At 36.1% G+C, this 15,814-nt stretch overlaps 1 long non-coding RNA gene across 1 annotated transcript; it reads left to right on the forward strand.

Moving 5' to 3' along the window:
- Positions 1 to 843: 843 nt before the first annotated feature.
- Positions 844 to 7,378, forward strand: LOC139789978 (uncharacterized). Its single transcript, XR_011723323.1, has 3 exons — positions 844 to 1,862; positions 3,369 to 3,493; positions 7,276 to 7,378. It is a non-coding gene; the product is annotated as an uncharacterized lncRNA (long non-coding RNA).
- Positions 7,379 to 15,814: the final 8,436 nt, after the last annotated feature.

Below are 15,814 nucleotides of genomic sequence, written 5' to 3' on the forward strand. Positions count from 1 at the left end.
GCATTTTTTTGTATCAGCCCTTTCATCCAGTGTGAGGTTTTTTTAACCCAAATATCTGTCTTAAAAAGGGAAAGGAAGCAGAATTTTCTCAATACAGGAGAGAAAAAAAAAAAAAAAGAAAAAGTTTTTATTATCCTCCATAATGGCAGTACAGAACAAAAAAAGGAAGACTTCTTTATCACCTGGCCCATGCTATAATTATAGAGTGTATTTATTCTAACAAAAGAAAGGTTGGATTAAGATATTACTTCATTTGGCAGTGCTTTCATGGGCAAAAAAACATTTCCTCATATTGATTTTCAGATGCAGTTCCCCATTCACCACAGTTTGGTTCCTGTAGTAATTTGTATGAAATCTGTATTTTGTATGTATCTTTCAGCCCACATATCAAATGAACTTGTTTAAATAAACAGACTCTGTAATACCAAAGATACCTAAACTGTTGGAAGGGGTTTTATATAAGCAGGAATCAGAAATGTTTCGTTCTCCGGAATTCAAAACAGAATAAACCACCTCAAAGCAAGAATGAGGAACTCACAAGTTCATTAAAAAATCATTCTGGTTTGCGTTCCATAATGGATTTTGATGAAAAACTAATGAATCATCTTATCTTTTATTTGTGAGGAGAAGATTGGAGCAGCTGCTAAGCTTTCCCCAGATGCAATGTATGTTCTAAATGGTTGGACACTTGTGGTTGTTTTGCAGGCTGGCCTGCAGTTGTTATGCTTTCTACAAGATGTGTTTGCTCAAGGGGTCCAGTCATCATGCTAAATAAAATCGTTCACTTAGGTTGGCAAATATTGACTCAAGCTGTTACGCTTTTATGTTTTTCAGAGACTCACAATGTTTGAGAGCTCAGCAAGCAAACAAGAACAGGTACAGGAAGTTATTGTGATGTTTTGGACTCATGTTTGTTATTCTTTTGCTGATGTATGTTCTCCATTGTATGTGGCTTGTTACTAATGACCTCGTTATATGGTGCACTGCCAAAATTTTTAACAGAATACAAATACATTTCACATTTCCACTTGAAGAATTTATTTTAATTGTGTTTTAAAATGTACTGTACCCTAAAGGCACTCTCTCATCTGTAATGTACATTCTAGAAATAAAATCCTGTGAAGAATGGAGTCTATAATGGAGTGAGGTGTAATGGACAGCTTTGTATTTAATTGGAGCTGTATCTGATTGTACCACTCAGCACAAACTTAAACAGTCCTGAGCTACAGGAGGAAATTAAACAGTGGGTCAGAAGTAATGGCTTTTCTGAATGTCTGGTTTACTCATTTCTCTGAAGGGGAGAAAACAAAGTAAATACTGTAAAACCTCCTAAAGTTTCTGAATTTTTAATAGTTTTGTGTGTGCTTCTTTTAATTATTTTTTTTATTTTTTCCCTTTTTTCCTCTCCTTTTGTATAACACCAGAATTATAAGCAAACACTATGCATTTTTTTAACTGAAGGGATTCTTTTTTCCAAAGACTGGTTTACAGTGTGTTTATCTGTTTTGTCGGCCCAGAGGTAATGTTGCTGTAATCTTGAGTCGATATTCATCTTCAGAAACCATTGCTGCAATTAGCATTGTGCAGCAGTGATGCAGAAGAACTGTTGCTAAAACAGCACTGCTTTAAAAAAATGGAGGATTGAATCTGTCAATGGGTTTAGAAATGTTTTTGAACGTTGGATACAAAATCAACAAAAGACAAGCCACTATTTCACTTCCTCATCAGTTCTTTGCAAGTAAATGAAAGTTGCACTGCTGACCTGAGGAGAGCTGGCCAGAGATGGCAGGAGAGGGAAGAAATGGGACGTTTTGAAAAGATCCTGGACCGTCCCACCTGTTAGTTCCTGATATGGAAATAAGGTAAGTTGTGTCACTTATTTTTTTGTTTGTGGTTTGTTTTTAACAATAGCAAATTTAAAATATATTTAAGAAATGTATCAAGCTTCTATTAGTGTTGCTAACTTCTTCCTGCTTCCATACTGGGGGATTAAAATTTAATCTTTTTGGAATATCTAAGCTAAAATTTAGATATAAGTGAAGGCTTTTACATATATTCGAAGGGAGAATGGGCAAATACTTGAACAAGAGAGCCCTTGGAAACTGTGAAATGCATAGTTAACACCAAGTTCAGGAAATCTCCCAACACAGAAAATTTTTTGAGACTAGGGGAGAAATATTGTGTATACTTGCTTTGTTCTTACTCTTCTCTGAGTGTCTATTTTGAATCCTGTTCAAGAAACAATATGGGCCTATGTGATCTTTTGTTTGGAGCCAGGAAACTGAGTCCATGCTCATGCATTTTCCCTTCAGAATGTGAAGGGTGGTAGAATCTGTCTATAACAACTCCTGAGTCATAAAAAGAGCATCAGGAGGATTTTGTCCTGATGGGCATAGCTCAGAAAAAAAAAAAAAAAAAGGTTGCAGGTGACACAATCACAGAAAGAATACCTAAGGAAAGAACTGTGAGTGTATTTAACTTACTAGTCCCATGAGTGCTACCATGCTCTCCTAGAAGACAGCACGATCATCTTGTACATTCTAATTTATGAAGAATAAAAGAAAGACATCAGCTGTCTTGAGCTTTTAACCATAGCAAGACTACTTCTAGTCTAGCCCTAAGGTGGACAGACCTTCCTGAGAAAATCAATGACAGGAGGGCATTTAGTTTCTTCATAGAAAATCTTCTGTGGTCTTTAATATAGCTAACTGGACTATAGTTTGGCACAAAAAAAAGAAGTGAACAGTCCAGGAAGAAACCTGGCAATCAAAGACCTGACTGCAGAAAGCAACTCTTTTTCCATGTATTTCCTGTTATACTGAAAAAAAGAATGCAAGTGATGCGCTAAGTATGTGTTCTCTTGTTCTAATGCTGAGGTATGATATTTTGAAATTTATGCTTTTTCATTTATATACTATGGGCTAATGTCTATGCAGCACAGAGCTGAGACACATCTTGCCCCATAATTCTGTGACACTGCAAAAGGAAGTAGGTTAAATACTGAGGTGAATGTGGCTAGTTAAATTTTACCTGTTGTAAAGATGATTGAAATGAACATCTTGCTACTAAAAGAACTGGAATGTAGAAGTTCAGGGAGAAATAATATGGATCTTGTTTTTAAAGTGATTCCAACTTATATTTCTAATAGATCTTGTAAAAAATTTGGGATTGTGGATGACAATGACTCAAAGTTTCATGAAGTTGGACCCATCAGACAAAAAGAAGCTCTGTTGTGATGTGTATTCTTTGTTTGAAACTTTGCTAGTTTATCTGGGTTGTGAACACATTATTTGTTGTCACTTAATAACAAGTTTTTAAACTAAGCATATTATCTGTGAAAATCACATATATTCTCTTGTTTATTTCAGCATCTTCAAAATGTCAAGGCTCATAATTTTGTCAGAAAACAAGGAGCTGTACAATGACATATTAAAATTCACATTTCAAATTATTTTCTGGTCTCTAGCCAAGTAATCCTTTGGAATCATTACATGTGAGTGTTTGCTTTGTAGCTACAACAGTTTATTTGGCTAAACCTCTGTTTACTCGATGGATCAGGAGAGTACATAATTGCCCAAAGTTCAGCGGCAGAGGTTAGGTCACGCAGAGCTTTCTTTCTACAAACACGCTGGTCTGTTTGAAAACATTATTACATCAACTGTTTCTTACCTTTGTGTTTCCACTTACTAACTTGAAAACTTCTGTTTCTGAAATAAAACAGACTGGGGATTTGACTCTGTCCCCCAAAGTGTAAAAGATTATAGTATAGGACAATGGAAAATTACGTCACTTTCTGAAACTAAATGTGTGCAGTATAAAGCAGGAAGTTTTTAGGCTAAAACAACCATCAGTACATAAATGTAGTTACTGACAGATGGTAGCATGTTCCACAGTAAAAGGCCTCTTCAGGAACCCAAAATAGTTATTTGCTATTTATTATGTGTTTAAATTCAGTTCAAGCTCATAAATTTAGCAGTTGCTGTTTGGACAAGTTCACCCAGAGAGACTTCTAGGAGTCAAGGTAAGAGATAAGTAGATCTTCGTTGCTGTGTTGCAGAAGTACAGATTTTTACTCCTTTTACAGAGCAAAAGTCTGCACTGTTCTACAAAGGTGTGAGTTGTGGATTGAAACTCACTAGTCCCCAGCAGAACTTGGAGATTTAAGTGGTGATTGCAAACTTTAACATTTGTAATCTTACATTTTGAAAACCTTGAGACCAAGCTAAAATTTAAGAGCTTATTCCATATAGGTTTTTATGTAAAATGTATTACTGAGTTTAAATATTGAATAGGCCTGTTATTTACCTGGGCACTGTTCTCAGTGCACAGTACACAATATAGAAACCTTATTAAAAGGAAGATATTTAAGTGAGTTGAAAAATTCTGTATTGACAGGTGTTTTTATTTTGTTTTCCAGAAAATACTAATTACTAACTGACAGCCTGAATATATTTTTAATGCATATTTCCAAACTTACACATCCCCTAATTAATTAAACACTGTCTACTCAATAACCGCTATATTATCATATGTCTAAAGCTTAGATGAGTACAGATGGTTTGTTCAACCTCAACCAAAAATATAAACAAATATATATAATTATATATGAAAAAAATCCACCTATATATTAAAAGAACCTTAAAGAAAAAACAACTTGAAGACACTTTTGCAGTTGTGCCTTAGTACAACTTATATCTTACTGTAAAAAAATGTTGGATGTATGAGGGTGGTGGTAGTGCACTATTTCAAGTTTCCTGATGTGAGTATGAATCCTTAGTGGTACTCTAATCTAGTCCTTAGTGGTACTTTAACAGTGTGGCTAGGAGAGCAACTGTATTAGAGATGTGAATGAAGGTCTAGTCTCATTCTTCACCAGAAAACAGATGATCCTTTCCTACATTCTCCTATATCAAAACACATGGCAGAAAGAGGCCATTTGAAGGGACAGGCCTCTCCTGTGCTACATGTTTTCCCATCCATGGGCTTTCTGCCTTTCAGCTCCTTCTGGAGTGGGTATTGCTGTCCTTCCACAAGTTGTACAGGCTTTGTGTCAGGAGAGTGACAGGCCTTGAACTTGTTTTTAATGATGCCTTAACATTTACATGTAGTTTGTGTTTGAATTTATAAAGTTTTAAGTTCTGAAAAAAACAGTCTGTCTAGCTGCCTGGAGAATGAAAGCTCCACCAGGCCCAGCCTCACTTCAGGTAAAGTGCCAAGTCCAGGCAACAGCAGTGTTTGGAGAAACTAAAACATGATTAGTAGTATGGGACCCTTTACAGCTGAAGGATTCTTTTCTTCATCTTGCACAAAGTCTGACAGACAGTGATAATTGCACTTCTACTTAGCAGGATGCAAAATACAATTCCTGGTAATTTGAGGCTGGGAAGGTAATTATTGGATTATATTGACAGGACAGGAGGGGAAAAAAACCGGTGCTTTAAAAGAAAAGTGAAGGTTTTTTTACTGATAGGGTCAAAAAGTACTGAAAAAGCTAGAGAAGTGTTAACATAACCTGTGTAATATCTCATAGCTTGAAATCACACTATTTTTGGTTTTAGCAAAGCTAATGTAGATAAGATAAAAGGGGAATCTGTTGTGTGGTTAATTCTTGGATCTCTTATAAATTGGGTCCAGCTAACATCATGTGATGATGTTGCTGAATTAAAGCCAAAGGCTGTAAACTGCAACTGGAAATAAGCCTTTTGTCCTTACACAAATGAAAAACTCCTGCCACATTTAGTTTGTTTAACTTAAACATGGTTTCAGGATACCAGATTTGCTTGAATACCATGAAGACAGAAAAGTCTCTTTCCCCTGTGTTGTAGAAAATGTAGTGTTCATGAGTACTCAAATTTTTGAGTTCAAGTCCAATTTTAGTTGATAATAATGGTGGTTGAGGTCAGGACTGTGTTTGTACGGTGACCCTTCAGACTGAGAGTATACGATACTTCATACTTCTCTTTTTTTACTCCTTCACTCCATACGTTAAAAACACTATTTGAATATATGGAATCTCTGTTGTGTGGCACTGGAAATAATAGCAGTAATTTAAAATGTATCTGGTCAAGTTTATGTTACTTGTGTGTTAAGAATGAGGATATGAGAAAGATGCATAAAGATCAGAATCATACATCTTTAACTGGGTGGAAAGAAAAAAATACCTCCTAGTAATACAGAATAAAATGGAAACTTTGGAATTGATTGACTTTCACTGTGCCATAGAACATACCAGCTACATTTTTTCCCCTACCCTTTCCTCTTCCCAAAATCTTCATTTTCTGCTATAGAAGAGCACATCAGCTTGGTTAGTAGCTGTAATGACACCAAGTACAGGTTTCTTGGTTCTTTTAACTAAGCTGGACATTGATCTTGTTGAATTGTTTGGCCGACTATGAGTAGATCCATGCACTTGGGAACAGTAATTACCCAGTGCAAAATACACCTCTCCTGGAAATAACAAAATACTCTACAGTAAGGAATATGGAATCAAGTTGGGAATAGATGTGAGCTTTGAAGATGGTATAAACTATGGTTTTGTGTTGACAAAATACTCAGAGGCTTTTGTTTATGCTTTTTTTTTTTCTAAACAAGACTTCCCAGACATAAATCAATATGGCACCATTTGAACTAACAAGAACTCAAACACTAAGTAGATTTTCAGCACTTCATAACTACCCATTATGTTTATTTCCCAGTTTTCTTTGTTACTTGTTTCCTGTCTGTTCAAAGCCAACACATTTTTGGCTTTCAATTTGAAGCATGAGGCACTGCCAATCAGCAGGAAATATAATACAGATAAGATTCATATAAAGTCTTTTGAACTGTTAAAATCTCTGGATGGGAAATGGATGTTAAATTGTTTACATTTGGCACAAGAAGAAAAAGTTCCATTTTTAAATTCAAAGCTTCTCTACCTTTGTAAGTGAAAACAAATCACATGGGTCATACAGAGTTCCATTTTTGTAAAGTCCATCATAAGTCTGATAAAACTTTTGTAAGTCAGCTACTTCATCTGTGGTCAGTCTGCATCTTAAAATGAAGTGGCCTTTTGCCCTGTGCCCTTTACAGAAGTATTGCATCAGTAACATGCTCATGACACAGTAAAAGCGCTAAAATGTTAAGAAGTCTTTTATTAACGTTTCAAACTTTTTAAAGAGTAATGCAATATTTCTCCATAATTTTGATTTTGCATATTAGTCCCACACTTGTCATTTTTTAAGGTTGTATATCTAGAGCTTATCACTCCAGATTTGGTTTCTACTTTGATCTGTTTAGTTCACAAACAAGAATCTTTGGAGATGATACCTACAGCTGCCCCTCACCCTGAATTCTGTGGTTCTACAAATGAACAGAGTGCAAATAAGTAAAACACTTTGTCCCAGTTTTCTGAACGTTAGAAGCATTGGAACTCAAAGTTCATGTTCACATTACTGTGGCATTTTTGTATCAGTCTTTGTATGTGTGTAAGATGTAGCTCAGACATATTCTGGCTGGTGTTAAGTCTCAACGATGAAGTTGAGAACAGCATCACCTTTGGAACAGCTAAGCATTGCTAATGAGTAGTAATGTTATAGGAAATCAAAGAGTGAGAAGCAGTCTCTGGCATAGCTGCAGGCTGTTTCATGGAACATCATATATTTCAAAGCCAACAGAAGCACTAACAGCTGAAAAAGATGTTCAGGACAGGCTTGCCAACAGTAAAGCACTTCAGCAACTGAAAATGTTCTCCAAGATTTGCAGGAAAGCAAGCTCATTTGGAGGAGAAGCTTAACCTTGAAGCCTTGTGACATTTTGAGGTTGGATGGAATATCCTGCTGATGATGGATGTGGTTGAATAGACACTAATCTAATTCAGGGAGAAAAATCTCTTGAAATTATAGTTAAAGGTTATACAGTGTTGGCAGAAGCATGATTCCAGGGGTAGGACTTAAGCTAGTGCTTATGCTCTTAACTTCTTTGGATCATTTAATGCTGGAATTTTCATATGATATGTGCTTCTTTCCTATGTCTTTCCAAAACAGGGATCATGGAGCTACAGATATTGTTGGATACTGAGGAATTTTAAGCCATGAAAATAATTATTTTTTGTTTCAATGGACATGTAGGCCAACTGATTGAGTAGTGGAAAAGTTGGTGGATGAAGAGATTGTGAAAATTCAGATTTCAGATATTTTCCATTGTTTCAGGGAAGATTAGATAGATAAATACCTTCTTAAAAGTTTTTGTTTAGCAACTAAACACTACCAACAACAATTTCATTGTCATGGAAGATTTTAATAGAATCATAAATAATAGAATCAAAATAATAGTTTATAATAGGGTACACTTGAAAAGACAAGTTATCCGACAGCATTAATGAAATTTGACACTGGATTTGATAAACATGACTGACTTTACAAACACAATACAATCCTATAAAAATGAACTTTAAGATATTTATTACCACAACTAAAAAGAAAAAAAGCGTTCTGGAAAAAAATGGCTTAGAATTTCTGTGTGTGATCTGTTGTCACCCTTCATATCCGAATTCTGAACAGATGCTTTTATCTGAGTTTATGCTGAATCCTCTTACTCATTTACCTTATTTAAATCATTAAGTTTCACATAATAATGAAACAGATCCTCTGTCTGAGGAACATTTTCCCACATACTGATGCTGATTCAGAAAATCTACAGCAATATTCTGCCAAGGTGAGATGTTTGTTAACTGGGACCACACAGTACTAAAAGATAACAGATAGAATAGACTGTGCTAGTGTGCTTAGTTTTCTTGTTTTCTCAGTATTGAAAAAAGTTGTAACACTGTGAAGATGAAATAAATAGTCCTCTAGGCTGGGAAACTATGAAAAGGGCGGTTTCTAAGCAAAAAACTCATGTAGCTTCAGTCCTTTTGGATCACAAAATTGCATTTGTGAAGATTGTATTGAACTGAGGAAATGATCTCACCCTGCAGCATGGCCTGTTGAGGGAAAAAGGATGTGAAATTCAGAGCTGGAAAATCACAAGACTTCAGCAGAAAAAGCTGTTTTTTGCGTTTTATGAAAACAGGTGAAATTACTCCAAATAAAGTATGCTTGTAACAAGATTTTCACACATCTCAACTGGCAGCTGCAAACTCATTGAATTCCAAAACACTTTTGTGCTGATTGGTACAGAATTTAACTCTCTTTTTAAGAACAGCAAAGAATACAACAGCAATATCTGTATTATATGAATGGTCAGTTATTTTCCTGGATTAGGACTTGAAGACACTTGCTAGAGGTACAAATCTTTCAATTTTTTCAGAAGTTTCTGAAAAGTCACTATTTGATTCTCTATCACAACCTTCAGTCAGCACTGTAGGTCTGTATACCAAGCTTTGTGTGATCTTGTCTAGGTTTCCAGTTACTTTAGCTTTCCTAATTCTGTATACAGAACTCAGAGCTTAATTAAAGTTCTAAATCTTCACCAGAGCAGTTGATATACCTGTAGCTTTCAAGGCAAATTTCCTGAAGAAAAACTGGAGAAAACATGATGAACTCACTGCTGAATGGTGGAAGGGATCTCATGAAGAATGACACAGAAAAGGCCAAGGTACGATGCCATTTTTTTCTAATTCATCACTATTAAGACAGGAATTCAGGAAGCCAAGGTCCCTTGAACCAAAGGAAAGGTCTGGAGCAAAGACAACATACCATCAGTGGAGGAGGATGAGGCTAGAGAGCTCTTAAGAAGCTGGACATACATAAATCCATAGGTTCTGGTGGATTTCACCTGTGAGTACAAAAGTTGTTGACTGATGCATTGCAAGGACATGTTTACTTATCTCTGAAAAGCTATAACAATTGCAAGAGTTTCCTGAAGGCTGCAAAAATAATAATAATAATAATAAAAAAGTAAATTCCAACTTCAAAAAGTAAGATTTGGGGCTCTACAGCCAACAACCTTCTGGGATGCATTAGGCAAACCTTTGACAGTAGGTAAAAGAACGTGATCCTTTCCATCTACTCAATACTGGTTAGGCTACATCTGGAGTGCTGGATCCCATTTTGGGGCTCCCTGTTAAAAATATGGATTTACTGGAATGAGTCCTTCACTGGACTCAACAAAGTTGATTTAGGGACTGGGACATCTCTAGTATCAGAATAAGCTGAGAGAGCAAGGGCTATTCAGCCTGGAGAAAAGAAGGCTCAGGAGGATCTTCTCAATCTGCATAAATGATGACAGGAAATGTAAAGAGGCAGAGTTTCCATTGCAGTGCCCATGGACAAAACAAGAGGCACTTGACAGCAACTGAAACACACAAAATTCCATCTGAACACAAGAAAACATTTTTTACTGTGTCAGCGATCAAAAGTTGGCATAGATTGCCAGAAACATTGTGGAGTTTCTTTCCATGAAGATTCAAAACCTGAGTTATCCTTCTCTAAGAGACCCTGTCTAAGAGAGAGTGGTGGAATATGATCTCAGTATGATCCCTTTCAGTCTCATTCTGAGAATATTCTGTGAATATGTTTTTTGGACATTATACTCATTCTATGCTTCTTCCAAGCTCAGATGAAGTCTGAAGTAGCTCAATGAGAGAAATTCTCTTAACAAGTAAACCAACTAAGGTCTTCCCATATAAGGACTACAAGAAAATGGAAGAATAGCTGTGCTCACAAAGAGCTAGAGGCACTTGGGCAATTTTCTAGTGGCTAATTTACTGGTATTCTCTATAGATAATAATGTAAAAAACATATTCATGAGGTTCTCTTTGGTTGATGGTTTAGTGAATTGAATCGGGAGTACCTCAAAGATGGTATCCTGGTTCGAGACCATGCCATTCTCAGTTATTGGTCACAGATTCATCTCAGCACTAAAACAAGAGGCAAAGGAGCTCTAATACTAAAAGTTGTATTAATTGAAATGATCTTCATATTATTATTTTTAATTTCATCCTGGAATCTCCTCAGATCCTCTCCTAGTGGCCTTTCGGTGCTCCCAGGAAGGTCTGGAAATGTGGAAGGGCACAGTGTCCACTGCTATCTTTAGATTAACATAGTGCTGTGTCTTAAAATTAGTTTAATTTCACAACAGGATGATAAGAATCTCACATAGTTCAGGATACATAAACTGATAATTTAATGTACTGTGATGTATCTGCCTTTCATTGTACACTAGCATAAATCTGCCTTCAGATACATGTGAAAGTTTATTACTAAAAAAACAATCATGATGCTAGGTGACAGACCATGACATTTTGCTAGATTCAAGGTTTTGAAAAATGTCTTTCCCAGACAACTGATTTCTAGCCTTTTTCTCACCAGCACATTAGGCTGAGATGATAGAAGCCCCTGGTGCCAGGTAGTCTCTCCCTGTGTCCAGGCTAAAGTTGTGGTACCCACCAGCTCCACCCAGCCAACTTTCCCTGTCTGGTAGTCTGCAGAATGCAGTGTTCTGAGCATAATAGCAATTCTGAATGCAGAAAGTGATTCTGTGACTATATATTTTGTGTTATGACATTAAAATATGGAATGACAATATTTTTCCTTTAAAAATGCTTTACATGGGTATCTTATTTTTAACTGTTCACCTTCAAGAGTGGATAATGCACTCTTTAAGGAGTGGTGTATGTGTGTGTTTAGGGAATGCTTGGAGTCCCACCTTAATTGAAATAATACCAGAGTTTTGGAAAAGGAATCAAGTTCCATGAAACTTTCTTTATCTGTGTTTCCTATCTGGCTTGCAGCTACAGGCATTTAACCCTATGCTTGTTGCCAATGTTTCCCAGGAAACCCTGTAATTGCTTGGAATTTGTATGAACAGTTCCAGTCTGGTGCACAATTAGGGATGCACTATAAAATCTGCATTGCTTGATTTAGCTGAAATTATAAGATGGATGGGTAACAATAAGACCATAGTTCACCATATAGAAATGAGTACTGGAAATATGTGAGAGGGAAAATGTCATGGTAACTATTTATAATTTTTTAATTAAAAAAGATGAGGGGAAAGAGAAATACAGTAATAGAATTGAAAAAAATGGTTGATATTCTATGGTACTTTCCTTGTTTTCCTTGTTTTTTGTTTTGTTGGTTTTTGGTTTGTGGTTTTTTTTTTTTTTGCTTATGTGCTTTCTGACAATGCAGGAAGGCATATGTCCAGTGATGATTGGTGGCTGGCATCAACATGCTGTAAGCAAAGACCTAGCAGATTGCTCAGTAGGAAATTCTTTACACCGAATGGCATTGATTGGAGGTGATTTTGAAAGAAACTTTATGTCTATAGCTTGTCAAAGAGAGCCCTAAGGCTCCCGATTCTTTTCTTGTTTGTTTGGCTAACTGCTATGGTTTCAAAAAGTTGTTATGTCTTTAGCTGCATGTTTTCTGTGAAATCAGAAAGAGCTGTGAAAGGAACTGTTGTGCAGCCTTGAGAATTTACAGTGTAACAATGAACACACTTGTCTGCAATTTATGAACAGGAGAGCCTATGTGGCTGTACAGAACTGTGCCCTGTAAATACTGACCTAGCTCAGGTCAGCCTACTGGAAACCTTCTTAATGTGGTTATTCACATCAATGTTTGCCTCATTGTGAACCAGGCTTAATAACTGTGTCAGGTCTGTGATACATACAGATCACAAAAACTTTTTTGAATACTTTTTTTCTTTTTTTTTCTTGTCTTCCTTCTTTTTTATCATATTAGTAATATTTCCTGCTCTTATCCTGCACCTTGTGCTGGTTAATTATCAAGGAACAAATGTTACGGATTTGTGCGTAGCTTCCTACCCTCCTGAGCCTGAAAAATGAGAGAAGAAGGTAAAATACTCACTGTATCTACATTATTTTTCTTAATCCAGCTAGTAATGACCACTTCAAGAACAGGGAGAATTATAAGCTGCTTTTCTGAAACTACTCAGACATCTGACAGAGTAGAAAAAATCTTAAGGACAGGGAATCTGTGACCTGGTTCAAAAAAAGTGTCTGTTAACTAAGTGTCATGTTGAAATAGTAAACAGACTTGACAGCCTTATGTTCCCATTAAGTATTGTAGACTTACTGCTTTGTTATGCTTTGTTATGAGGAGACCTGTCAGTGTAGTTTGGGACAAAATAATGATGTGACAGGAATTGCATAAACATTGTGAGTTGATCAGAAGTAATGAAGATCTATGTTTCCTACTATAAACAGCATATTCCATGTTTGATTGGGTACCAAATGAATGTAAAATTTGTGCATATGGATTTTTTAAACTAGCACTGCTGACTAAAATTGTATCCATTTTACAGTAGCCAAAGCTGGAGTATGTTACCTGACACGTAAGGGTTATGTCATGATGACAGTGCTCTCTTGTAAAGTGAGGAATAACGTCAGCAGATCTCTCTTTTACATATCATGTTCCAAATATTTTCGAAACTTTCTGTCTGTTACATGGAAAGTTTCCTTCAGAAGAATGTAAGTGAATAATTTCCTCTGCTCTACTTACACATTTTCAGTACTTTGCATAAACTACCTGATGACAGTTTTCATGTTGATAGAATGAGATAATGTTTGAAGCCCAAAAAATTAGGCAGTGTGTTTCATTGTGTTAATGCGACACTCTTTTAGGAGAAAAAATACGCATCATTGTGGCACTGTTTGTTCACATTGTAAGTTCTGTTCAATCTTTATTTATTCTTATGCTCTTGCATAAGAGCACTTATGGTATAGGCCAAGACGGGTCATAGCATGTCACTGATACATTTTAGTGTAAGTTATAATCAACAGATTCAGAGTGAGAAGGCCTGGGCCTACTCTTTTGATGCTGCTGTGAAGTAAGACTTCAGGTAGGAAGGAAATCGAGATGTGTTGCAGAGTTCATTGTGAACTATTTTTTTCTCCATCCTGTATGGATTCTACTACTGGGCAAACAAGAACATCATAGCTATAGTGTCCTGAATTTGATGTGTCTTGTTCAGGTCTCTAATAAGGAAGCTGAAATTTTATAAAGCGAATTTAATGCCACTTAATTTAAGCAAGAAAGCTTATTCCTATTTTCCTTCTCTCCTGTGAATATAAGAAACAAACAGTGCAAACCTATTGGAGCATCTGAGCATTGATGTATCAGATAGATGGACTACCATAAGGATTTACAGTTTTACAGGTTTCTAACAAAGACACTAAACTACTTGGGCCACTTGTGGAGAGAGTTTTTGATCCCATCTGAGCTTTGTGCAAAGAATGATTGCCTGTGAAGGGCACAAAGAACATGAACTTTTTTAATGGAGCGAGTTACATGAAGGATCAGAATGGATTCGTCATGCTAGTACGTTACCCACACATCACTGAAATTCAATAGAAGCACAATTGAAATTCATCAGTAAAATATTGTATCAATTATTAAAAAAAACAGGTAACATTTTAGGATTCATTGTAAACTTCTTCTAAGTCAAAATAGGTTCGGCTCAACAGAAGCTCTGATAATTTAGTACTACTTCTATGAGAACATGGGCATAAGCAGTTACTTTTGGGAAAGCTGCTTCGGGCATTTAGTTCCTCTGTAGGGAGACCTCATGCTGCATTCTGCTTTTCAAAAGATAATAAGCAGAATGGAAACTCAGTGGGCTTAATTTCTTTTTGATCAGAAGTATCAACTGGATTTGGAACTTGTAATTTTGCTACCATGGAGTCCAGATTTCAGTTATGATATTTGTTAATTTAAGTAATAGTAAGTATAATGATATAAAAGTTGGCAGAATAATTTTTGTCTTTGAAAATCAAATTATGACTGTGATAACTGTAGCATTTGCCAAAACAAAGAGTTATGATACTGAGTTTATCAGGTGCAGGAGCAGGAGTTCATTATGGCTTCATATTAATTTACAGCTTAGCCTTTGCTTTCTCTCCAGCTCTACAGTATTACTGAGTACCTTCATAAAACAGGTATGGTGCATCTCTTTGGGAAGTTCTGCTCTATACTAGATCCCTCGTGATGACTTGGTCTGTGAGTTTCTGAAGTATCTCGTGGGGTCACAAATACAGAGAACAAAGTTGCTGTTTTCACAAGGAGAATGTCAGTGCCTCTACATAAAAAAAGCCCTCTCCTAGAAAACAATATACCAGCTTCAGACTTCATACTTTCCATGTATGTCAGGTCGCATAATGATGAAAGGGCCACAGTGAATATTTTTTCTTATATTTCCAGCATGCCACAGACTGTGAGCAGGAGACATCTTCGTGTCATGAGTGCCTGAGATCCTTACAAAGGAAAGTGAGGTAAGTACAGGCAATACTAGAAGATTGATGGTCCTCCCAGTCCAAAGTTCTGAAGAGAGAGTTCTGAAGAGAGCTGAAGAGTTTTCTGTAATGGAGAGTGCGAGGGACCCTGTATACAACTCTTCACACACTGTTAGTGAATACATTTCCAGATGCTTAAAGGTAGGTCCAGTACTTCACATGACCAAAGCTTTAAAATCTTCCCTTTCCAACTAACTTAGAAATGCTGTTATGCATAAGAGAAATGTTTAATGCCATGGCTATTAAAGATTAATCAAGGTGATATGTAAATAGTACCTTGGCATACCTTTGTGTACTTAGCATATTAAAAAATACGTTAAGTGCACAAAATAAGTAATGTATGTTGAATGAACACCTCTTGAGGTGATTGACTGGCTGTTTAATGTTGATAAGCGTGTTGCACTGTGTTTACCATTGCATTATTTTGTATTTAGTCAATAAATTACCATCTAAATTGATATTTTATACCAGGCTAAGGGAATAAGAAAACAGCAATTTATTACAACCTGAATATTAAACAAATCTGAGATTTTATAGCTGTAAATCCATATACAGTTTAAAATCAGAATTCTAGATGTA

The sequence above is a fragment of the Heliangelus exortis genome, chromosome Z (assembly GCF_036169615.1).
Source record: "Heliangelus exortis chromosome Z, bHelExo1.hap1, whole genome shotgun sequence".
In the NCBI taxonomy this organism is placed as follows: Eukaryota; Metazoa; Chordata; class Aves; order Apodiformes; family Trochilidae; genus Heliangelus; species Heliangelus exortis.